Source organism: Schistocerca cancellata, chromosome 4 (assembly GCF_023864275.1).
Source record: "Schistocerca cancellata isolate TAMUIC-IGC-003103 chromosome 4, iqSchCanc2.1, whole genome shotgun sequence".
NCBI lineage: Eukaryota > Metazoa > Arthropoda > Insecta > Orthoptera > Acrididae > Schistocerca > Schistocerca cancellata.
In genome coordinates, this window is record NC_064629.1 from 616,433,747 (window position 1) to 616,461,095 (window position 27,349).

Consider the following 27,349-nt stretch of genomic DNA (forward strand, 5'->3'; position numbering starts at 1 on the left):
ATTGCAGGTATCGTGCGTGGGATATCCACGCAAGTGCTCCTGCTGTCATACGAAATCATACCCCAGACCATAACTCCAGGTATAGGTCCAGTGTGTCTAGCACGCAGACGGTATTTTCCATGGTATATGTTTAGGGTGTTTCGGAAGACAAAAAAGGCATTCATTCATAATATACAAATGATCATTATTACTCAGAATATACATCTGTTCCAAGAGTGGGAGATGATACATTTATATTGCACAGTTCTTTAAGGTACTCAGCAGTGTAAACTCAGTACTGTAGTGTCTTGAAAACGGATCATGATGGCGACGTGATACAGTGCCTGCACCTCAAAATTAATAACAAGTATTGTACATATCTCGACTGCAAGAGCACGAATGCAGCCTTGCATAATCAGAAAAGAAAAGCTTTTTAGATCAACCTGTCTATCACTCACAGGCTGCAATAATCACTTTCTGTACTCGCTAACGTGGATTGGCATGAGCTCACTCAGAAAGAACAGGCTAACAGGTGGACAATTAATAATGGACACTTTATTGGCAATAACATGAACTGGGACAATTTTTACTAGCCACAAAGTTTACAGTTAAATCAGTTACATAAGACAAGTCCTAATTTTGCTTTGACATTAAACACTCTCACTATAAGTCCGCCAGATAAACCTCTATGTCCCGACGAACCGCAGTTTTGATGTGTGTCTGAAACGCACAATCACAGAAAAAGTATAACACTACTGGATACCTCATCTTCGTGCTGGAGTACGTGCAGACCAACGACTCAGAGCATTACTCGTGGAGAATTGCGGGTGGCCTGCAGAGGAATCCAAAGGTACTGGGATCCAGGGGGTTAGTAAGCTTCAGTTGGCTCCTGTTTCGGCGCTCAACATTGGCTGTGTGGACGCTTCAGAGAGATGATCCTGGGTCGGCTCAGGGAACTGAACTCCTGTCGTAGAGTCGATCTGGCGCCCTAAATACTTGTCCTAAACACTCATTGTTCGCAGTGCACATGCCTCGCGGAGAAAAATTAGTGCTCGCAACCGCAGCGCCGTTGAGGGCAATACTCGCGACACTGGTGGTGAGGCTGACGCCGCTCGTTGGGAGACCATTCGTTTCTGTGGCAGAAGATGGTGCGCAGCGGTTCTAGGCGCTTCAGTCCGGAACCATGCGGCTGCTACGGTCGCAGGTTCGAATCCTGCCTCGGGCATGGATGTGGGTAATGTCCTAAGGTTACTGACGTTTAAGTAGTTCTTAGTGTAGGGGACTGATGACTTCAAATGTTAAGTTCCATATTGCTTAGAGCCACGGTGCGCGCGCCAGCCAGTATTTGGATATTGGGCGCATGTGCTGCCTCCGGTGGGAGACGCTTTCGCTGCTGCAGTACAACCAACCGCTCGTCAGGGGTGTGTGCTAGGTAGCTGTAGTAACAGGTGATTAGCTAGAATATAGCACCTACATCGAGCAACAGCATCTGTATTGGTCATCTGATGGACTACGATTAATTTTTGAGGCTTCAGTTCGAGAGTATGCACAGCTCAGAGCGGTTGGATTGTTTGGGGGAGGAGACCAGACAGCAAGGTCATCGGTCTCATCGGATTAGGGAAGGACGGGGAAGGAAGTCTGCCGTGCCCTTTCAAAGGAACTATCCTTACCTTTGCCTGAAGCGATTTAGGGAAATCACGCAAAACCTAGATCAGGATGGCCGGACGCGGGATTGAACCGTCGTCCTCCCGAATGTGCTAGCCACTGCGCCACCTCGCTTGGTACAGCTCTGAGAGCATATTTCACTGACACATAAGGCCAAAGTGCTATCTGGCGCAACGATTTTGTAGCAATTCAAGACCGCTACTAACTAATCCAGTTCGGCTAAAACAGGTACTCCACTCGCCAAAAAGGAACTGGCCACAGTTTATATGGTGACCGGAGCAAGCTGGCGCAAGCTTCAAAAATGGTTCAAATGGTTCTGAGCACTATGGGACAGAACATCTGAGATCATCAGTCCCCTAGAACTTAGAACTACTCAAACCTAACTAACCTTAGGACATCACACACATCCATGCCCGAGGCAGGATTCGACCCTGCGACCGTCGCGGTCGCGCGGTTCCAGACTGAGGCGCTTCGAACCGTTCGGCCACACCGGCTGGCGGTGCAAGCTTCCTAATTTCTTTTGTAATCAGGACTTCAATCAAAATGGCAAAGGTAACGTTAATCTGAACACAGAGAGGAGTTGTAAAGTAAATGCCAATTGATTTATTCATTCTTAACATCACAAGACAAAAAATGGCTAAAGAAACGTCACACAAACATTTTTATTTGACAAATGCTTTCACTAATATGGGGTCTATGGCGGACTAAGTGATCAGCTGTGGATCGACACGCAGCACTAATCAGAACACTAATCGCTTTATCTGACATCATACACATGAATCCGGGGTATGGCACAAACTACGCCATAGTAAAGTATCTATACTCTACTATTCCAAAAAGAAAAATATGGTTCGAAAGAACAGGGTGCTGAGAAACATGTACCCTACGCCGTAGCAGCGAGTGATTTACCTTTTTCCTAGCCAGAGCGACACACCACGATGCGTTCGGCGACTGAAGTCATGGACGGCAGTAATCTGTTATTAATGACGCGCGCCTAAAAAATTCAAGTACACGGTCTCCCATTCGGCTAATTTGGAATGCAGTTACTTCCCTATGAGCCTCTGAAACCCAGGTGGATTCCAATGTGTAGGTGGACCCTTTTGCTGGTCTGACAAAAAAATTTGACTCTGTCCCAGGACTATGCATGACAGAATATGTCACATGTTTAAACTTATTTGTCGACTACAGACAAATAAGTAAAACCATGCATCACTTCTTGTGTGTGTGATGCTAAATGCAGTACCTTTGATTTTTCAGAAGGTGACTGGCACAGGCTCTAAGTAGCATACTAGCAAAGGACACAAGTCTTACCATTTAGGTAAAGACCTGCCGTTCTTCACTAGCAAAGCGCTAGTACAAGAGTGACCACTTCTCTTTCTCTATGCTTTCCTCGCCAGCTCAGTAGCAAAGCACATTTATATCTCAGACTAGTCCCATTTTAGCACAAGCCAATCACGAGCTGGAGCACCGCATTCGAAAATGGGAGATTGCCCATTGCTCTGCATGCAGATTTGAGCAATCAGAGACTTTAAAGTTAATTGGGAGAAAATGAAAAAAGATACAGCTGCACGGCCTCTTTCCCATGCGCTTACGTCTTTTGACCAGGATGGAACCACAGCCCTCCATAAAAAGATCATTTCTTCCCTGTTCCGTCCATTTCGAACCTTTCAAAGAACATCCATAAACTCGCTAAAAGCCTCGTGCCTTCACAAATATGTTTTGTAACAGAGTCTGGACGTCTGGGTGCCGATGACCTGTCCCACGGAAATTCGCAGACAGCTCACAGTTGTCTCATCAGCCTCCTGCATAACAAGGTCCCATCCTCTGCTTTTTTGCTAGTCTCCAACGCACTTCCCATTGCAGTGGCGACTCGTCGGCGCTAGTCAGTCTACCTGGACGCAGCCACTGATCAACCGTCAGCATCCAACATGTCTGCACAATGAGACTGCAGAACTCGGCAGTCCACAAATGTTGTCACCCAGGTTCCATAGAAAAAACGCTCCCCTCAACCCTCAGTTCCTGTACGCTTTTATTGCAGTCGTTTAAATCGGCACCCTATTCCTTTGAATGCAGGTAAGTTCTCCATGTATGCGTACACCACCATTACTCTACCCCGCAAACATAGAGGTTGCACTCGTCTGGTGTGAGACGTTCCCTGGGGAGGGGGGGGGGGGGGAGGGGGGAGGGGGGGAATCTACGGGGGGCTGAACCACACAATAACCCTGAAAGAGTGGTTCGGTGTGGGGTGCCAGAGGGGTGAACTGGACTGCAGTTGTCGTAGTGGGGTTGTGGACCACTGTAGCTGCAGCAGGGACGGAGCCTCTCCGTCGTTTTTCGGTCCCCGGTTAACATACGATACAATACAATACACACCTTCCTCTCAACGTGGCTGAGGAGGGGGGGAGAACTTGTTTGTGCTGCAATCGTCGATATAGTGTAGCTGAGGCGGAATAAGGAGAACCAGCCCGCATTCGCCAAGGCAGATAGAAAACCGACTAAAAACCATCCACAGACTGGCCGGCTCACCAGACCTCGACACAAGTCCGCCGGGCAGATTCGTGCCGGAGACCAGGCGCTCCTTCCCACTCCGGAAAGTAGGGCATTAGACTGCACGGCTAATCGAAGGTATGTTTTACTCCCAAATAGTATGTGTAGCAACTTTGGTTGAATTCGATGCAATGATGCAATGGTAGCTCATGATACATAAACAGCCAATATTTGAGAATGAGGGCATTTAGTGTCTTGCAACCTACTTCACACAATATTTTAAACTTTTACAAGACTTCCTCTTGCTGCCCCTCCCTCCTCCCTCACACGCGAGATTATGAAAGGAAAAATGTTTCTAGCTTACTGCATTTCCGCTGTTCATGCATTAAAAGTCCAACATCAGGCATGACCTTCTAATCCATTTCTCCTTTACAACACGTTTTCTAGACAGTATGCACATATACCACAGAATGTACTTTATAAATATATCCCTGCACGACACTATCTCTTACATATCGACAAAAAACGGAACTACAGGGTGAAAATCGATATAGACACAGGTGAAATCTGTGTACAAATATGCGTGAAGTATGTTAAATACATGGGAAATATATGTGACATGCACGTGATGGCAATGCCATGCAAAAAACAAAGCTCGTACTAAACCCTTGGATCGATTCCACACGAACATGGTACATCTTGTTAGCTTACAGTCGTGTGATTCAAACTTGGAGTTGTCGAAATTAGGCCCAGTATCAGGCATACATTAATTAACCACCCTCCAAAATAATGAATTAGGAATTCAATGATTAATAAATAAAACAAGAAACAAAATCAACTCAGTTTATTCGGTTAAAGAAAATATTTGTCACGTAATGATAATATTGATGTAGTAATACCTTCACACAACAAAGAAAGGGGCTCTGGGAAAGATTCACGTAAATTAAATGAATGCAGTCGTGAAGTTGTACCATGATTCTTTTGATTTTGTAGCAAGGTCAGATGGTACTAATGAATGGAATGTGTTAAACCCGTGGTTGGAATTTAAAGCAAGCTGATCAATGATTCTGACCATAATTCTTCAAATTGAAGCTTGGAATTACGAAATTCTACAAAATGGCTTTAATGTCCCTACACATCGTCTCACCGGTGTAGCTCCCCATTGTGGTGGCCGAAATTGTTGCAGAATCAGTCATTAGCGATACACCAAAACCCCGCAGAATCAATGACTCAGTGCGAATCAATCTGAAATGTCTTGTTACGCCTGCTCTGATGCCCGGTGGACTTGTGTCAAGGTCCGGTGAGCCAGACAGTCTGTGGACGGTTTCTAGGAGGTTTCCCATCTGCTTCGGCGGATGCGGGCTGGTTCCCCTTATTCCGCCTCAGTTACACTATGTACAACGCAAACAAGTTCTACATCTACGCGTACACCACCATTACTATACCCTGCAGAGAAGGCTTAAGAAGAAGTAACTTTATATCGAGCGCATTCACATTTTCGCTCTTTACTCTGTTAGAAATGGCTGCGCTGCAGGTCTTCCGAGTGTTGACAGGTAAAAATGTTCCCTAGACAATGATCATCCCCTTCCCTGGGCTATTCTCTAGGTCAGGAGTAGTCAGACATTTTTACCTATAGCACACTTTTATATCTCTGTTATGATGATTTGTAAGGTAGGCAACTTCTTGTTGTTGTTGTGGTCTTCAGTCCTGAGACTGGTTTGATGCAGCTCTCCATGCTACTCTACCCTGTGCAAGCTTCTTCATCTCCCAGTACCTACTGCAACCTACATCCTTCTGAATCTGCTTAGTGTATTCATCTCTTGGTCTCCCTCTACGATTTTTACCCTCCACGCTGCCCTACAATACTAAATTGGTGATCCCTTGATGCCTCAGAACATGTCCTACCAACCGATCCCTTCTTCTACTCAAGTTGTTCCACAAAATTCGCTTCTCCCCAATCCTATTCAATACCTCCTCATTAGTTATGTGATCTACCCATCTAATCTTCAGCATTCTTCTGTAGCACCACATTTCGAAAGCTTCTATTCTATTCTTGTCCAAAATATTTATCGTCCATGTTTCACTTCCATACATGGCCACACTCCAGACAAATACTTTCAGAAATGACTGCCTGACACTTAAATCTACACTCCTGGAAATTGAAATAAGAACACCGTGAATTCATTGTCCCAGGAAGGGGAAACTTTATTGACACATTTCTGGGGTCAGATACATCACATGATCACACTGACAGAACCACAGGCACATAGACACAGGCAACAGAGCATGCACAATGTCGGCACTAGTACAGTGTATATCCACCTTTCGCAGCAATGCAGGCTGCTATTCTCCCATGGAGACGATCGTAGAGATGCTGGATGTAGTCCTGTGGAATGGCTTGCCATGCCATTTCCACCTGGCGCCTCAGTTGGACCAGCGTTCGTGCTGGACGTGCAGACCGCGTGAGACGACGCTTCATCCAGTCCCAAACATGCTCAATGGGGGACAGATCCGGAGATCTTGCTGGCCAGGGTAGTTGACTTACACCTTCTAGAGCACGTTGGGTGGCACGGGATACATGCGGACGTGCATTGTCCTGTTGGAACAGCAAGTTCCCTTGCCGGTCTAGGAATGGTAGAACGATGGGTTCGATGACGGTTTGGACGTACCGTGCACTATTCAGTGTCCCCTCGACGATCACCAGTGGTGTACGGCCAGTGTAGGAGATCGCTCCCCACACCATGATGCCGGGTGTTGGCCCTGTGTGCCTCGGTCGTATGCAGTCCTGATTGTGGCGCTCACCTGCACGGCGCCAAACACGCATACGACCATCATTGGCACCAAGGCAGAAGCGACTCTCATCGCTGAAGACGACACGTCTCCATTCGTCCCTCCATTCACGCCTGTCGCGACACCACTGGAGGCGGGCTGCACGATGTTGGGGCGTGAGCGGAAGACGGCCTAACGGTGTGCGGGACCGTAGCCCAGCTTCATGGAGACGGTTGCGAATGGTCCTCGCCGATACCCCAGGAGCAACAGTGTCCCTAATTTGCTGGGAAGTGGCGGTGCGGTCCCCTACGGCACTGCGTAGGATCCTACGGTCTTGGCGTGCATCCGTGCGTCGCTGCGGTCCGGTCCCAGGTCGACGGGCACGTGCACCTTCCGCCGACCACTGGCGACAACATCGATGTACTGTGGAGACCTCACGCCCCACGTGTTGAGCAATTCGGCGGTACGTCCACGCGGCCTCCCGCATGCCCACTATACGCCCTCGCTCAAAGTCCGTCAACTGCACATACGGTTCACGTCCACGCTGTCGCGGCATGCTACCAGTGTTAAAGACTGCGATGGAGCTCCGTATGCCACGGCAAACTGGCTGACACTGACGGCGGCGGTGCACAAATGCTGCGCAGCTAGCGCCATTCGACGGCCAACACCGCGGTTCCTGGTGTGTCCGCTGTGCCGTGCGTGTGATCATTGCTTGTACAGCCCTCTCGCAGTGTCCGGAGCAAGTATGGTGGGTCTGACACACCGGTGTCAATGTGTTCTTTTTTCCATTTCCAGGAGTGTATATTCGATGTTAACAAATTTCACTTCTTCAGAAACGCTTTCCTTGCCATTGCCAATCAACATTTTATATCCTCTCTACTTCGACCATCATCAGTTATTTTGCTCCCCAAATAGCAAAACTCCTTTACTACTTTAAGTGTCTCATTTCCAAATCTAATTCCTTCAGCATCACCCGACTTAATTCGACTACATTCCATTATCATCGTTTTGCTTCTGTTGATGTTCATCTTATATCCTCCTTTCACGACACTATCCATTCCGTTCAACTGCTCTTCCAAGTCCTTTGCTGTCTCTGACAGAATTACAATGTCATCGGCAAACCTCAAAGTTTTTATTACTTCTCCATAGATTTTAATACCTATTCCGAATTTTTCTTTTGTTTCCTTCACTGCTTGCTCAATATAAAGATTGAATAACATCTGGGATAGGCTACAAACGTGTCTCACCCCCTTCCCAACCACTGCTACTTTTTCATGTCCCTCGACTCTTATAATTGCCATCTGGTTCCTGTACAAATTATAAATAGCCTTTCGCTCCCTGTATTTTACCCCTGCCACCTTCAGAATTTCAAAAAGAGAGTAATCCAGTCAACATTGTCAAAAGCTTTCTCTAAGTCTACAAATGCTAGAAACATATGTTTGCCTTTCCTTAATCTAGCTTCTAACATACGTCGTAGGGTCAGTTTTGCCTCACGTGTTCCAACATTTCTACGGAATTCAAACTGATCTTCTCCGAGGTCGGCTTCTACTAGTTTTTCCATTCGTCTGTAAAGAATTCGAATTAGTATTTTGCAGCTGTGGATTATTAAACTGATTGTTCAGTAATTTTCACATCTGTCAACACCTGCTTTTTTTGGGATTGGAATTATTATATTCTTCTTGAAGTCTGAGGGTATTTCGCCAGTCTCATACATCTTGCTCACCAGATGGTAGAGTTTCGTCAGGACTGGCTCTCCCAAGGCCGTCAGTAGTTCTAATGGAATGTTGTCTACTCCCGGGGCCTTGTTTCGACTCAGATCTTTCAGTGCTCTGTCAAACTCTTCACGCAGTATCATATCTCCCATTTCATCTTCATCTACATCCTCCTCCATTTCCATAATATTGTCCTCAAGTACATCGCCCTTGTATAGCCCCTCTATATACTCCTTCCACCTTTCTGCTTTCCCTTCTTTGCTTAGAACTGGGTTTCCATCTGAGCTCTTGATATTCATACAAGTGGCTCACTTTTCTCCAAAGGTTTCTTTAATTTTCCTGTAGGCAGTATCTGTCTTACCCCTAGTGAGATAAGCCTCTACATCCTTACATTTGACCTCTAGCCATCCCTACTTAGCCATTTTGCACTTCCTGTCAATCTTATTTTTGAGACTTTTGTATTCCTTTTTGCCTGCTTCATTTACTGCATTTTTGTATTTTCTACTTTCATCAATTAAATTCAATATTTCTTCTGTTACCCAAGGAGTTCTACTAGCCCTTGTCTTTTTACCTACTTGATCCTCTGCTCCCTTCACTACTTCATCCTTCAAAGCCACCCATTCTTCTTCTACTGTATTTCTTTCCCCCATTCCTGTCAATTGTTCCGTTATGCTCTCCCTGAAACTCTGTATAACCTCTAGTTTAGTCAGTTTATCGAGGTCCCATCTCCTTAAATTCCCACCTTTTTGCAGGCAAGTAACTTTACTTTATGAAACTTACAAAACAGAGTTACAGCAAATTCAAACGTCTAATAATACTTACGAAAAACTTTATGCGAAAATTTTATGAAAGCTTAATGAAAATATTTTCAAAACCGCTATCGCTTGCCAACCACCATGGATGCTGGAACGCCTATTAACGGGTGGCAGGGACCAGGTTGCCATTTCAGCAGTAATACACGTCCTACCATTTAACACTGGAAAAACAGTCTTTCCGTCCCCCTCTGTGGCCAGTGACGTGGGGCCTCGTCGGAACTGCCGAGATTTCCTGTCTAACATATTATTTATTAATATTAGCTAATCCTGGTAGTTCTTATATTGTGAAAAAATTCGTTTTTCGTGAAGTCAGAGTCCAGTGGCGTCTCACAGTTTCAAAGCACTCCAAAACAGTGGGTTCATACTCCATTTTAGAGAAGTGTCTATAGCATCCTGCACCTTCGAAAGAAAACACAATTATGTATGTTTTGTGCACAGTAGTGTCTTCTTGGACTTCACAAAAACAATGTTTCTTCTCATTCCACTTCAGAATTGAAAAGGCAGTCACAGGCGCCTTGGGCCACAGCAGATCTTTTCTGTGTTTGACTGTGACGCTTCTGTTGCCCAAAAGCGGCTGTACAAAAGACTATCCGGTGGTCTGCAAGCCATTGGCCAGTGTACATCCCAGCATTCTCTTCTTAGAACTGCTCGACGGGTGGTGGGCTACATGACTCCACAGGTCTGCGCCTCGATCCAGTCTACTTTCAATGCCCTCTTATTTATATAAGGCACGCACATTTTAATAAAGAGCAAATAAAGAGTAAATTACTTTAGTCACCTTTTTGTCGAATAACTATTCCGACTGAACGCGTCTTGCTTTCTTGTTTTATTTATGTTATGGGACTTTTTCCGAAAAAAGGTCGTGTAACATAATAATTACCTTCTGGATTTTATCATCTGTTTGTTCAATTTTAAATTATACTCTGGTGGAGTTTAACATTTCCACAAGTAAGTTCTCTTTATTACCCAAGACAAAAATGTAACTGTTCACAATCCATCAATAATATTCATTCATAAGCCCAACTCGTCAGTCTCTCTTCAAGAAAAATGATAAAAATACACAAATTAAGGATCATTGTCTCTAAAAAAATCATTACAAGAAACTGATGTCTGGTTAAGGCACAATGACTTGGTCACTATCTGGGTACAGGAGGAGCAGGGTTAATGTTAGTTATGGGAGGTCGTGGAAGTTCGTTTATTGCGTAGCAATATTCCAGCAGAGGACCGAGAAGTGAAATGTAGGCTGTCTCTTTAGTCGGTTTGACGCATCTTCTAAGTGTTCTGCCAACAAAGCGCAGTCTTTGTTTTGCCTTCCCCACAATATTATCTATGAGGTCTTCCCAATTTCAGCTGCTCGTAATTGTAATTCCTAGGTATTTCGTCGAAATGACAGCCCTTAGATTTGTGCGATTTATCGTATACCCAAAACTTATCGGATTCCTTTTAGTACCCATGTGGATGACCCCGCAGTTTTCTTTGTTTAGTGCTAATTGCCACTTTTCGCACCATACAGAAATCCTCTCTAGATCATTTTGTATTTGGAATTGACCGTCTCATGATTTTACTAGACGCTAAATTACAGTATCATCTGCAAACAATCTAAGGGGGCTGCTCAGATTATCACCTGGATAATTTATGTAAGTCAGGAACAGGAGAGGGCCTATGACACTACCTTGAGGAGCACCAGATATCACTTCTGTTCTACTCGATGATTTACCGTCTGTCACTACGAACTGTGACCTCTGAGAGAGGAAATCACGAATCCAGTCACACAACTGAGACTATACTCCGTATGCCCGTAATTTGAAGAATAGTCGCTTGTGAGGAGTGGTATGAAAAGCCTTCTGGAATCTAGGAATATGGAATCGATCTGAGATCCCTTGTCGGCAGCACTCATTACTTCATAGGAATAAAGAGCTAGCTGTGTTCTCAAGAACGATATTTTTTTAATCCGTGTTGGTTATGTATCAATAAGTCATCTTCTTCAAGCTGATTCATAATGTTCGAGTACAGTATGTGCTCCAAAATCCAACTGCAAATTGAGGTTAGTGATATGGGTCTGTAATTCAATGGGTTACTCCTATTTCCTTTCTTGAATATTGGTGTGACCTGTGCTACTTTCCGGACTTTAGGAACATACATTTCGTCAAATGAGCGGTTCTATATGATTGCTAAGAAAGGCGCTATTGTGTCTGCATACACTGAAAGGAACCTGATTGGTATACCATCTGGACCGGTAGACTTGCTTTTCTTAAGTGGTTGTTTCGCAACACCTAAGAAATCTACTTCTATGTCACTCATGCTAACAGCTGTTCTGGTTTCGAATTATGGACTATTTACTTCGTCTTCTTCGTGAAGGAATTACGGAAAACTGTATTTAGTAACTCCGCTTTAGTAGCACCATCATCAGTAACATTTCCATCGGTGGCGCGCAGTGACGGTATTGACTGTTTCTTGCCACTGGTGTACTTTACATACGACCAGAATCTCTTTGGGTTTTCTACCATATTTTGAGACAATGTTTCATTGTGATAACTATTAAAAGCATCTCGCATTGACGTTCGCACTAAATTTCGAGCTTCCGTGAGACTTGACCAGTCTTCGGGATTTTGCGTTCTTCTGAATTTGGCATGCTTTTTTCGTTGCTTTTGCAACAGTGTTCTGACGTGTTTTTGTACCATGGTGGATCAGTCCCGTCTCTTATTAACTTATAAATGTGAATCTATCTATTGCTGTCGATACTGTATCTTTGCATTTGAGCCATATCTGGCCTACAGTTACATAATTAGCTTGGAAGGAATGGAGACCCTCTATTAGGAAGGCATCAAGCGAATTTTTATCAGCTGTTTTGAACAGATATATTTTGCGTTTATTTTTAGTGGTTTTAGTTGATATGATTTTGAGCCTCGCTACAATGACCTTGTGTTCACTGATTCCTGTATCGGTCATGACGCTCTCTATTAGATCAGGATTATTTGTGGCTAAGAGGTCAAGTGCGTTTTCGCAACCATTTACAATTCGTGTAGGGTCATGATCGAATTTTTCAAAGTAATTCTCAGAGAAAGCATTTAGCACAATTTCGGAAAATGTTTTCTGTCTACCACCGGCTTTGAACATGTATTTTCGCCTACAAATCGAGGGTAGATTGAAGCCTCCACCAATTATAAATGTATGAGTGGGGTACTTATTTGTAATGAGATTCAAGTTTTCTTTGAACCGTTCAGCTATTATATCATCTGATTTGGGGGGGGGGGGGGGGATTGGTAGAAGGAGCCAATTATTATTTTGATACGGCGGTTGAGCTGTCGAATTTTAGTCGGTGCCGTAAAAACATTATCGATTATATGCTTCTTTAGAAGCCAGCTAGTCTTTCCTGTTACTGAGCCACAGAACGGCAAGAACACAAACTTCTTCGTACCCACCTTGGAGGACTTCTGCTTATGTTTCTTCGGCAAGATAGCTTGCTAAATCTGGCGGTTGTTGTTGCGGTTTCGTTTGAAGACTTTCAGTAAGTGGTTGAGTTCCTTCGGAAGGCTGTCAGTGTCTTTCGCTCAAAGCACCAGTTTCCTCAGAACAGAACTTTTCTGACATCACCGTGTTTTCTGTATGATGGAGATTATTTTATCCAGACGGACGGCGTCACGGTGGGAAGCTCATTAGCCCGAGTTATAGCCAACCTCTTCATGGAGTACTTTGAGAACATCGCCCTGGACACGGTTCCTGCAAAGCCTAGTTGCTCTTATCGTTACGTCGGCAACTCATTCCTTGTCTGGCCTCATGGGCGTGAAAAGCTGGGAGAATTTTTCAACCACATCAACAGCATCCATGATAACATCAGATTCACGATGGAAGTAGAGACAGATGCTGGCTTTCCTTTTCTAGACGTCCTCGCCGCTGGAAAGTAAATGGGTGTTTCAGCCACAGTATTTATCGGAAACCCACCCACACGGACCGACATATGTGTGCTACCAGCTATCACCAACCTTTGCAGGAAAGTTCTGTTCTGAGGACATTGGTGCATCGAGCGGAAGCCGTTACAGACGCTGAAAGCCGTCCGAAGGAACTGAGCCACTTACGGAAAGTCTTCAAAGGAAACGGCTACAACAACCGCCAGATTTCGTAAGTTATCTTGCCGAAGAAACATAAGCAGAAGAGCTGGCCGGTGTGGCCGAGCGGTTCTAGGCGCTACAGTCTGGAACTGCGCGACCGCTACGGTCGCAGGTACGAATCCTGCCTCGGGCATGGATGTGTGTGATGTCCTTAGGTTAGTTAGGTTTAAGTAGTTCTAAGTTCTAGGGGACTTATGATCTCAGCAGTTGAGTCCCATAGTGCTCAGAGCCATTTGAACCATAAGCAGAAGACCTCCGAGGAGGACACGAAGAAGCTTGTCTTCTTGTCGTTCCGTGGCTCAGTAACAGGAAAGATTAGCCGGCTTCTAAATAAGCATAAAATCGATACGGTTTTTAGGGCACAGGCTAAAATTCGACACCTAATGAGGCCTTTGAAAGATAATGTTGAACTCAGAACGCCAGTATATAAAATACCGTGTGCGTGTGGACAGTTCTATATCGGACAGACTGTACGCACTATTGCACAGCGCCGTGTGGAACACGAGAGATGTTTCCGCCTACGGTATGCTGAGAAATAAGCGGTGGCGGAACATGCTTTAGGAAACGGACACCGTATTACATTTACCGAGGCATCTGTTATTAGGCGGACTACTAGATTTTGAGACAGTGTTATAAAAGAAGCTATCGAGTTAAAAATTTCTGAAAACACTCTAAAGAAAGACGGCGGCCTGCAGCTAAGCACAGCTTGCAACTCCGCCATCAGAAAATTGAAGCGGGTGAGGCAAGCGCGCAATGAAAACATCACCATACAGGGTGTTACAAAAAGGTACGGCCAAACTTTCAGGAAAAATTCATCACACACAAAGAAAGAAAATATGTTATGTGGACATGTGTCCGGAAACGCTTACTTTCTATGTTAGAGCTCATTTTATTACTTCTCTTCAAATCACATTAATCATGGAATGGAAACACACAGCAACAGAACGTACCAGCGTGACCTCAAACACTGTTACAGGAAATGTTCAAAATGTCCTCCGTTAGCGAGGATACATTCATCGACCCTCCGTCGCATGGAATCCCTGATGCGCTGATGCAGCCCTGGAGAATGGCGTACTGTATCACAGCCGTCCACAATACGAGCACGAAGAGTCTCTACATTTGGTACCGGGATTGCGTAGACAAGAGCTTTCAAATGCCCCCGTAAATGAAAGATAAGAGGGTTGGGGTCAGGAGAGCGTGGAGGCCATGAAATTGGTCCGCCTCTACCAATCCATCGGTCACCGAATCTGTTGTTGAGAAGCGTACGAACAGTTCGACTGAAATGTGCAGGAGCTCCATCGTGCATGAACCACATCTTGTGTCGTACTTGTAAAGGCACATGTTCTAGCAGCACAGGTAGAGTATCCCGTATGAAATCATGATAACGTGCTCCATTGAGCGTAGGTGGAAGAACAATGAGCCCAATCAAGACATCACCAACAATGCCTGCCCAAACATTCTCAGAAAATCTGTGTTGATGACGTAATTGCACAATTGCGTGCGGATTCTCGTTAGCCCACACATGTTGATTGTGAAAATTTACAATTTGATCACGTTGGAATGAAGCCTCATCCGTAAAGAGAACATTTGCACTGAAATGAGGATTGACACATTGTTGGATGAACCATTTGCAGATGTGTACCCGTGGATGCCAATCAGCTGCTGATAGTGCCTTCACACGCTGTACATGGTACGGAAACAACTGGCTCTCCCGTAGCACTCCCCATACAGTGACGTGGTCAACGTTAGCTTGTACAGCAGCAACTTCTCTGACGCTGACAATAGAGTTATCGTCAACTGTACGAAGAACTGCCTCTTCCATTGCAGGTGTCCTCGCCGTTCTAGGTCTTCCCCAGTCGCGAGTCATAGGCTGGAATGTTCCGTGCTCCCTAAGACGCCGATCAATTGCTTCGAACGTCTTCCTGTCGGGACACCTTCGTTCTGGAAATCTGTCTCGATACAAACGTACCGCCCCACGGCTATTGCCCCGTGCTAATCCATACATCAAATGGGCATCTGCCAACTCCGCATTTCTAAACATTGCACTGACCGCAAAACCACGTTCGTGATGAACACTAACCTGTTGATGCTACGTACTGATGTGCTTGATGCTAGTACTGTAGAGCAATGAGTCGCATGTCAACAGAAGCACCGAAGTCAACATTACCTTCCTTCAAGTGGGCCAACTGGCGGTGAATCGAGGAAGTACAGTACATACTGACGAAACTAAAATGAGCTATAACATGGAAATTAAGCGTTTCCGGACACATGTCCACATAACATCTTTTCTTTATTTGTGTGTGAGTAATGTTTCCTGAAAGTTTGGCCGTACCTTTTTGTAACACCCTGTATATGACGTCAATGAAGACAGCGCGGCTATATGACGGCAGCAGCAATTGTTCAACAGACATCACTTGGCAATGGCCGAGGAGAACTCGGCCGAAAGGTCGTGGATTTTAAACCATCGGACGCGGCTGGAAGCCCGAGAAAAAAATTTAGCGTACTTTTTTCGTGATTCAATTTGGCGGATCCACGTGCGTTTTGCTCTCAGTTTTCGAGGAGTGGCAGCGTTTCATTAATAATCTGCGTGCTCTTGTTTGGTATACTACATGCGAGTTTAAACGTTATAATAAAGTGTTTGTTCATTAGCATTTAATTACATGATTATCAAAGTATCCAGAGGTCTTTTTCGAAATAAAATGCGCAGGGAAATACAAATGATAACTAGTGTAATAAATTATGAGCGTCAGATACGGCAGGGAGGTAACGATGAGCCTATCCTCACTCAGAAAATATTGTTCGATTGCCGGCGGAAACCGAATATGTGACTAAACACACAAGTCGCGATGTGGGTAGTCAGACGGAGAAGGATCACGAAAAATAAGATAGAAAAGACACAGTCCTCATCGTTAGCAAATTAGTAAAAGAACTCGAATTTGGAAAATTAACGGAAGTAAAAGATATCGTTGTACATACAACAGCAGACGAATTCTTTGACGAGGAGATAAGGTGGCTGATGTAATTAGTCGGACAACAGAGGGAGAGAAATTACGTTAGTCGGAAACGTCAAATGATCCAAACAAAAATGATTTTACAGAGGATATCAAGACACGATCGCAGAATTTAGAAAATACGTACGAGCCAGAAGATACAGAATCTATAGAAACACAAGTGTTATGCCGAAATGGATTTGTCAGTTCACAATGTAGAGGAGAACGTGAAATTATTGAGATGGGATGTTGTTACATATTGATAATGACATAATGACTTGTACTTCGTTACGTTGAAGGTTGTTGGGAGCCATCAGGGGCACTGAAAGATAGGAAATCAGAGGCACAATGCAGAGAGAATGCAAAAGTGGCAGCGTTTAGGTCACGGGAGATAAATAATGACACTAGAGCCCTGCAAATTGCAGACGTTCTTAAAAAAATGGTTCAAATGGCTCTGAGCACTATGGGACTTAACATCTGTGGTCATCAGTCCCCTAGAACTTAGAACTAATTAAACCTAACTAACCTAAAGACATCACACACATCCATGCCCAAGGCAGGATTCGAACCTGCGACCGTAACGGTCGCGCGGTTCCAGACTGAAGCGCCTAGAACCGCACGGCCACACAGCCCGGCAAGACGTTCTTAGCAGCTGTCCCAGTGCAGATGTTTCACTTCAGAAAATTAATTGGTAACTCCACCCACCGCCTAGATGTTGTTGTAAGACGTCACTGTAGAAGATGGTCACGAAAAGGCACGTCTTAGCAAAGGCAGTAACCTTGATACTAGCTTCTGAGAACTGCAACGTCAGTGAGTTCACAACTGTTAGAGTGCTACTACAGCAGCCCCCACCCACAGAAGGACGGGGTACGTGGCTAAGTGACGTAAAACTCTGTTGCAGCTGTCAATAATGGGAGTGGTGGTGACTTTTAGCTTTCAGCTGAACGCTGTTGATACCAAAGTTGGAGTTTGTTAATATAAAATCCAGAAACACGGTTGGCCAGGGGCACCCTGGAGATGCAGAGCGACTCTCCAGACTGAAAGAAGATTGTTCAGTGCCGGTGGATTGGTTAGTCGACTATAGCAAGAGAGAAATGGTGCACCGCCACGATTCTTTAAAAACCCACGTTTTTGTATTCAGAGGGAATTCTCAGTCATGTCGCTGGGGGGCCTATTCCGTGTCACTCCGACATATCTGTTTTTCTCACTTAGGATGCTGCTCTCAAGTTTGTACTCAACGTGCTGCTAGCGTTCGCTGCTTCTGTTAGCAATCGCCCCCGTGGCTTCAGACACTGACTAATGTTGTGCCACCGACTACCTCGTTTGCATTTTCTAAAGTTTAGAATTAACCTTCATTGTAGTAGTTTGTCTGATCGCAAATAAGTAGAGTTAATCAGACCCCTGAATTCCATGAGTCTGCTGCTGCAAGCATCCTGTCGAGTTCCAGAATACGCGCCTCTCGTATGCGCCCTGTGACAGTGTTTGGCGCTGATCCAAGTCATCAGCCTGCCTTCATTGAGAATCTGTCTTTCTGCATTTGCTCCTTACCGCTCGGCAATTGCAGACTGATCTCAAACCTCCTGTCTTCCCTCTACCTTGTGTCAGGACACGTCAATATTGAGGCTAATGCGCGGTTACCGAAATTCTTACAGGAAGAAGCAGACGTGGTACGCGAATAGATGACTTATCTTCAAAATGAGAAGTAGACCCTACAAGAAATAATTAAAAAAATTATCTAACAGTTGAGACAGAAGGAAGAAGATCATACGCAGCAATTAAAGTTAATCCAGGAAGATGTAAACGCAGTACGAAAACAGAGAATGAGAAAACAACATAAAAGGGTGTGGTTTTTAGAACGATCGACCAGAGTGTGAAAACAAACAAACATGTTGATAAGCAATTCGAACGATTCCGGAAACTATAACAGAAATAGTAAAGACCACAGAAGTAAGAAACGAACGCGTCGGTAAGCGATTCGACAACGTCAACGAAATTACAAAATAAATCTAAAATAAATAAAAAGAAATCATCCAAGACATAAGATAAAACGTAAAAAGCATAAGGTAAGGTGCCGAAGTCATGACACAACAGGAAAATAATTCGCAAGAAATAGTGACATCGACAAGGTCCATAGCATCGATACAAGAGAACCTGACTGAGCTCGTATGGGTAAGTCAGAAGGAATTTTCCATACTAATTGAGGAGCAAAGTAACTGTAGTCAGACGAAAATAGAAACAGAAACCATCACGTCAATTCGAGACGAGATTGAAAAAGTGAACAAAATGGTTGAAAACAGCTTGGCAGAACTTGAGGCTGAGGAGGATAAGAGATTGTTCAATGCGAGGTAGGACTTAACTAAACATATCGAAAGAGTTACGGAAGATTTAGCGGCAAAGGTAGATGCATTCGCCTTTCTCAGAATACGGGTAAGTGGTACTGACAGAAAAGTCAGGATTAGCGGAGAGTAGATTAGCGCCATTAAAATGAGAAGAGATATAGTTCAAGAAGAAATGAGTTACAGGCATTCATCAAAATCTAATTTTATAAAGGTGAACCCAAACTGAGAAAATAGCCGATACAATTCCAGAGTCTGGCCCCAGATGCAGTGTAATAGTCAGGTGCAATCAGGTATCTCAGGCTATTACCAGTCCTACGGAAATAACTGGGCAGAAGGAAGGAGCTGGAGGGAGAAAGAAAAAGGAGGTCCGTCCCTGAAATACAGATGAAGCGATGAGAAGAATAGAACGTAGCTTTAAAATACATAATTCCAGGTTAGACATAGTAACACTGGAAGTATAGCAGCTAGAAATAAGCAGACAATATCAGTCTGAGATGCATAAGACAAGGGATTAGCAAAGATGAAAGATTTGGATCTAAAAATGAACAAGAGCAGATGAAATTCGAATCAGAATAAGAATAATTAAAAGAACAACGTTGAAATTTAGATGGGAAAAAATGAAAAAAATCGTAATAGATGCAAACAAGAAAAAAAACTGTATATTTCAAGTGTCACAATAGGCTTAGGAGAAGAATATAAATGAAAAATAAACGTGTTACATAATGTTGTACTAGATGTAAAAAGGAAAAATGAAGGATAATTCACAGTGTCCCGTGCAATTTGTAGCATTTATATCGATTAGGAGTATGTTTATTTTATGTAAATGTGTATCTGCAAGTTATGAAGTGTGTATTCTGTGTTGTTTAAACTCCTTGATGTATGGCAAGAAAATTAGAGTTTTGTAATGTATATATGAAAAAAGCAAAAGAATATGTTGAAATTTTACTATAATGTGAATATGTCTATGAAAAAGAGTATGTTTGTTGAAAGCTGGTTCATGGTTAGGGCACGTGAATTTGTAACATGTAAACGCTATAGCGAAGTCCCTCCGCAACGAAAGTGGCATGGCGCGATGTAAAAGGTGGGTTCAGCGGTCGAACTGAGCGGCTCCTTTGTGTGTGTGTGTGTTTGAAGTTTACGCGCGCTAAACAGCGTGGTCATCAGCGCCCATTGTGTGAACGATAGGCAGTATGTGGCTAGCCTTAGCACGGTACATCTCGACGCTGCTAAGAGAGGCAATTGGAAGCTGCATTAGAAAGGATTTGCCTCGGATGTGGATCTGGATATTATTTGAAGTTAATTAAGCCCAGCAGAGGAGCGTAAACAATGTATTTATGATGTTACTCATCTTTATTTGTGTTTTTCATGTCAGTCAAGATAGAAGCCCCTCATGTCCAAAATTAGTTCTGCACTTCATGTAGTATCGCTTCAGTGTTTGGTTAAGTAATGCTCTTTACTGTGGCTGTCATTAGTATGAGCTCGGTGCAAATTTGCTCCCCATAATTTACTGGCGTGTGTGTTCTTGGTAACTGGTGCTACACACACTACAGGGTACACTGTGTCAGTTTGCATCCTGTTTGCTCTTCGAAGAGAAATCTCAACAAAAGTAACTTCAAAAACTAATATTCAATTTTCTCAAATATATATTTCCAAATTAATGTGCCTAATTGTCTGGCGACCGATCATTTGTTATTCATTTATGATTTTACCACTTCCGTTAACTTCCAAGGTTAAAGCCCGTATGGTTTTTCACCAAACTTGTAATTATAGTCCGACACTCTTGTCCATTAGACACACGCTCGATCGAACTTCGAAATCCTCTCAGAGGTTAATATTTGCGTTTTTCACAGTTAGTTAGTATTATAAATTGTGTTAAAGAATGATAGTTGTATGCGTGTTCAGTCCGCAACATGTTGAACCGCAGTTGCCTACACGAAAAGAATTGAGGAATATAGAGATATAGTAGTGCTTTGGGTTAAAAGGGCAGGACTGTCAACTCCATAGGATAAACAAATTGTGTGAAAGATTGTGACTAAGTCGTACAAGTCAGAACTAAGCTGCTGTACGGTAGAAAAAAAGATGTAAGTGACGTCACTGTAATAGTAAACTATTTCGATCCTCGGTGTAGCCGGCCGCGGTGGCCGAGCAGTTCTAAAAAATGTTCAAATATGTGTGAAATCTTATGGGACTTAACTGCTAAGGTCATCAGCCCCTAAGCTAAGGACAAACACACACACCCATGCCCGAGGGAGGGGTCGAACCTCCGCCGGGACCGGCCGAACAGTTACTGCAGCGCCAGAGACCGCTCGGCTAATCCCGCGCCGAGCAGTTCTAGGCGCTTCATTCCGGAACCACGCGGCTGCTGCGGTCGCAGGTTCGAATCCTGCCTCGGTCATGGATGTGTGTGATGTCCTTAGGTTAGTTAGGTTTAAGTAGTTATAAGTCTAGGGGACTGACGGCCTCAGAAGTTAAGTCCCATAGTGCTTAGAGCCATTTGCTCAGTTTAGAGTTAGTTACACTTGATCGGAATAAGTATCTGTATTAAGATGTCTTCGTGGCCATGTAGGTTAGATAATGTGTTTACCAACACTCTTTTTCCTCTGTCCCTTAGATATAAGATAGCGTTAGGTGTAGGTAGTTTATGTGGAGTATCGTGGAAAAAAGAGCGTGAACAGAAGTATGTTTAGAAATATTACATGACAGACAGCTGGCATCAGACTTACCAGTAAACACATCTTTTTCATTCACAGGGAGTCGTATGACGTTTAAGAGAAAGTTTATTTTATATGCTAACCTTACGATGCAATATACGCAAGGATTAAGAGAAGTAATTAAACGATGCACGAATATGAAGTTAATCAAGGAACGACGAAACCAGGAAAAGAACAGATAATTATAGTTACTTCACAGGAACGAAATTACGCACAAGCATCGAGAGAAGTTAAGTATCGGATGATACTGAGATGCTATCAAAGTTGAAAGGGAGATTTTTAGAAGAAGACAGGACACCGTAAATAAATGCGAACACACCACGTTCAGAGGAGTTCAAAGAGTATTAGAAACATAAGGAAGCACCATTGAAAACAAAAGGATTACCGCAGCGGCTATTTGATATCTGAGGAATAGTTCGAGAAAAGAAGGTCGTTCCACGTAATTTAAAGAAGTTAACAGATTCAATTTGATTTTGGGAGGAATGGTCATGCAAAGATACAACATATTGACGAACAAAACTGAAAGATGAATCTAAGAGGTGACAGCGACTGAAGTGAAAACGACACACGTTGAAGTGCAGAAGGCTACGAGTCTATCATAATTTTTTAGAAGTTTTATATGAGGCGATGACGACGAAGTTGATTATTTATGAGGATTTCTACGATATGTGGACGACAATTATTTTTATATGTGAAAGGGCGAAATATATTGAACCAGTAGTTATATTGAGGCTTTGTGAGGAAGTTAGAATCAACGACGAAGTTTAATTGAAGTAATGTGGGCAAGGATTAATAGTTTTCTATTTTCGTCTGTAATTTTACAGATAAAGTCCGTCGCAAGGTGGAAAAGTGTAAGGTGGCACCTACGATATAGCCGATCCGAAGTTGTAGAATGAAACCTTGGAATATACAGAATCCCAAGAGAAATGGAGACGACGAAATTTACCGCTCATCTAATTTCCATTAAAGTTTTGAAAGGATAATGGAGGATCTGTGGAAAATAAATAAAAGCCACATGAGTCAACCTGCCATCCAAAAATTAAGATCCACGTGAGTCATCGAAAAATTAAAAGCGTAAATGGAGATACATAGCTTTAATGAAATGAATGTTTCAAAAAATTGGTTAAAATAGCACTAAGCATTATGGGACTTTACATCTGAGGTCATCAGTCCCCTAGACTTAGAACTATTTAAACCTAACTAACCTAAGGACATCACACACATCCATGCCCGAGGCAGGATTCGAACCTGCGACCGTAGCAGCAGCACGGTTCCGGGCTGAAGCGCCTAGAACCGCTCGGCCACAGCGGCCGGCAATTGCGGTCAAGTAGGCAGATTTAGTGTAAGGTTGTCTAACCCATTTTTGCGTGTTCTTTTTTTTTAAGTATGTATCTAGGTTGTCCAGCGGAAAAAGTTTACTATTAAAAGACGTAAGACAAGTCGCAAATAGGCTCATGTAAAAAATTGGTATGAGAACGGTGGGGTAGAAAATAACGTAAATATTACAGTCAGTGACATGATGTGGAAGGAAGCTGAGACCATAAAACAGGGAGTTAACAGCACACTTTGCTTAAAAAGTTGCCTGTTTTTTTGGTTCGTTAAAATTGGTTATTGGTTAGTGAGATGCGGGAGTGTCGAGCCATTACCGCTCACACACACACGTGTAGTATGAAAATTTGAGTGCGCGCGTGATAACCGCAACTGCTAGCGCCAATGCAACATTGTATCCCAATCCTGAGAACCCTTGATTACTGAAACAAAGGTGAAAAGCCTGTTTTTAAAGTTTAACTGATACTTTTTCTGACAAACATTCAAAATAAGAGTATAGTAAAATCATGACTGGGTGTGTAAGCAATGAATGTCAACAAGCTAGCTACAATTGAATCAAGATTGAAGTAATTTTGAAAGGAGATGAGAGACCAGGAAAAATCAGTAGAAAGTTTTTGTTTTTCTTGTAAAAGTTTATGAAACTGTACAACCAATAACGCAAAACAAAATTGTAATTAATGTAGGTTCATTTATTGTAAAGTCTTCAGTAATTTTGAAGTTCTGTGGATTCTATTTTTCTGTTGATACATGAGGTTCATTGTCACCCGGAGATACACACCAGGCATGACGCGACGTTCATATTTGTAAACCGGAACATGGAGTGTGATAATTTATGGATACTTGAAGCTGCTGGGTACTTGAGAGAGAGAGCTGTTGTGTACGGAACGCGGACCGGAAACGCAGCCGCCTCCCAAACGGACCGGTGACAGTTGCCGCAGGGGGATAGGCCCACAGATAATCGCTGCAGCGTTCAGTCTAGGTAACCACTGGCACGCGGCACACGCTGGAGCAACTGACAAACAGAATCCATTTGTAACCTCCCCTTCCTAATCGCCCCACTGGTTTGCGATGGATCTGACTGTGATCGCATATCCCTAATGAAAAATTAAAGTGAGAAAGGAAAATAACACCGCTTAGTTGGAGGAAAGTTTACAACAGACTCTTCTGCAGGAAGAATCTATTCTAAACGTAGGGTTAAATACCGATAATAATTTTGAAATGGGTGGAATATAGTGCAATCGCTCACGAATGGCACAGGGGGGGAAAAGGGTACCACGTAATATTTACGACAAAAATCACAGATAATACAAAGAAAATACTGATTAGCTAAAAAGGGGGTAATTAAACGGTTGCCAACCCACTGGGGCAATGAATCTCCAGAGTCTTAAGAAAGGTAATAGCAAAGATATTTAAGCAAATAACGACGGGCGTGGCAACAGAAGGTTGTCACGCTTTTCCACAGCACAACAGTTCACGAAAAGAAAAGAATCAGAAAGCACTGATTATTGCAGTTACTTACTCTGAAATACAAAATTTTTAAAGTAAAATTAAATGGAGTTACTTATTAAGTGAGTGACAGGCTTAACACAACTTCGTTATGTAAGGAAATGAGTTTCAGTAACATCAGTGAAACGTTATGCAAAATTTAGAAAAAAGGTAAGCAATTTACTTTTGGTTATCGAAATATTGAATTGAATTTACTTTGAGAGAACAGAAATTGATTTTACTTTTAAAATAGTAACAATAAAATACCTACCAAGCCAACAGAATTCATTCACTAAGCTGAATACGGAATAAATGAAATTGTGTAGACTCAAGTTCTACTTTATCTTTATTTATTGGCTTTGCCAGTGAAATTTTACTTTACATCAAGTAGCCTCTGTTATTCAATAAAAGAATGAACCGTGACTGGGGCAGAAAATTTAGACTGAAACTGGTCACAAAACTGGATGTAAGTAGTTAATCAATTTGTAATAATGTCTGAGGAGAATGACAACACAGGGGCCCTACTAGTGTTAATTATTGCAGTTTATTATTCAGGTTAGCCGTTCTTTGTGAAACAAATGTCGCTGGGTAATGTCTACGTAAGTTTATAATTTTTCACTTAATGGCCTTACGATGTTGTAGCTGTGCGGACGACGAAGAATGCTGCCGGCGACAATACTGATCTGCCGTTGTTGCTGCTGCTGCTGTTCGATGAGAACCCCGAGCTGTCTCCAGGACCAAGGATAATTAGAACTACAGCTTCCTCCGCCTGTCGACTCCTACCCTGCTCTCAATACTTGCAGGTTAACGAGTCAGGCGCGACTATACTCGTGCGAGCATAGCTGCACGCCGCGTCGGCGGGAGCGCTCAACAAACAATTCCGTACTCTTTCGTAACGCAGGCTGCCTGCTCTCTGCTCGCAACGCGACAGAGACCTACCATGCGCAGAGAAACAACGCAAGAGATACTACCATTTCGTTGTTGCTATCGATAAATTTCAGTAAAGTTCCCTTGGCTATTACCCTGAAATTTACAATAGTTTCATTGTAATTACAATCAGTTATATACAGTCAGAAATAAATACACTATTACATCGATAGCGCATTAAATATACTTCAAAAAATGGTTAAAATGGCTCCAAGCACTATGGGACTTAAGATCTGAGGTCATCAGTCCCCTAGACTTACAACTACTTAAACCTAACTAACCTAACGACTTCACACACATCCATGCCCGAGGCAGGATTCTAACCTGCGACCGTAGCAGCAGCGTGGTTCCGGACTGAAGCGCTTGGAACCGCTCGGCCACAGGGTCTGGCTATTAAATATACTTTCTGTAATAAAGCTTACAGCTTCAGAATCATAAGTACAGCGCAAGTTATGAACGGATATTAAACGACGAAAATTTTGGATGGTGTAGAAGGTATTTTATCTGCATTTTCGGTGTTACACGTTCTACCTGAGCAGCTAATCGCTTATCTACAAGAATAACTTGTCATTGCCACAATTAGACGGCTAATATCCTTCGCGGGACGTGTCGCAACAAGATAACATCATGGAAAGGTTGGTTGGTTGGTTTAAAAGAGGGTTGAAGGGACCAAATTTCGAGGTCATCGGTACCTTGTTCTAAAGGAAACTACGGTACAAGGGTGAGAATAAGACAATGAGACAACACAAAACAGAATGAAAGGATAAACCACAATAACGACTTAAGGGCAACATATACTTAAATGGGCCAAAGGGGACAAGAAAACCACAAAGACGCAAGAAACAGGTAGAAGAGGTTAAAACAAGAAAGCAGGTTACCATGGCTGGCTGATCATGAGGAAGAAAAGCAAAAGCCAGCCACTCTGCAACACATTAAAACCCTCACCCTGAAAGCACTAGGGTGTAGGACACACATTAACAAAGGAAATGTGCTAAACTTAGATCAAATGATAAAATTCACCCTCACGAATAAAACGTAAAACTAAAGCTGCTGTTGAGGCATTGTCGCCCAACACCGAAGGTAGGGTCGTGGGAAGGTTAAAAGTCCGCCGCAGAGCGGCTAAAAGTAGGCAGTCCAGCAAGAGGTGGACGACCGTCATTCGTGAGCCACAGCGACACCGAGGTGGGTCCTCGCGACGGGGGAGGTAACCATGGGTCAGCCAAGTATGGCCAATGTGGAGCCGACAGAGAACCATAGAGTCCCTGCGAAAGGCGCGCACGGAGGTCTTCCACACATTCGTAGTTTACTTAATGGCATGCAGATTGTTGTGCGTACTGAAATAATGCCATTTCGTCTCCCAAAGCCGCAAAATCTTGTGGCGTAATACTGAACGCAGGTCAGTTTTCGAGAAGCCGATCTCCATGAGCGGTTTATGCGTAGCCTGTTTGGCCAGCCTGTCGGGAAGTTTGTTGCCTGGGGTTCCAGCGTGACCTGTGGTCGAGACAAACACCACTGAACGACTGGATCGTTCCACGGCATAGATGGACTCGTGGATGGTCGATACCAAAGGATGACGAGGGTAGCCAATGCTAGCTTGTAGGCTGCTCAAGGAGTCAGTACACAAGAGAAACGACTCGCCTGTGCACGAGCGGAAGGTTTGTAGAGCACGAGATATGGCCGCCAGCACTGCAGTAAAAACATTGCAGCCATCTGGCAAAGAGTGCTGATCTACATGTCCTCCATGAATATAGGCAAAGCAAACGTGAGCATCAATATCGAGCCATCGGTGTAACTCACTTCATGGCCCCAGTACATGTCGAGAATCGAGAGGAAGTGACACCGGGGAGTCGCAGGGTTAACTGAGTCCTTAGGGCCATGTGAAAGGTCCAGGTGAAGCCGCGGCCTAGGTGTACACCACGGAGAAGTTCGTGAATGAACCTCAAGTATAGTTGGTAAAGGCAAGAACTCCAGATCGGAGGGAAGTGATCCACACAAACTGCAATTGTAAGCGCTGACCTGGGCTGCCGATGCG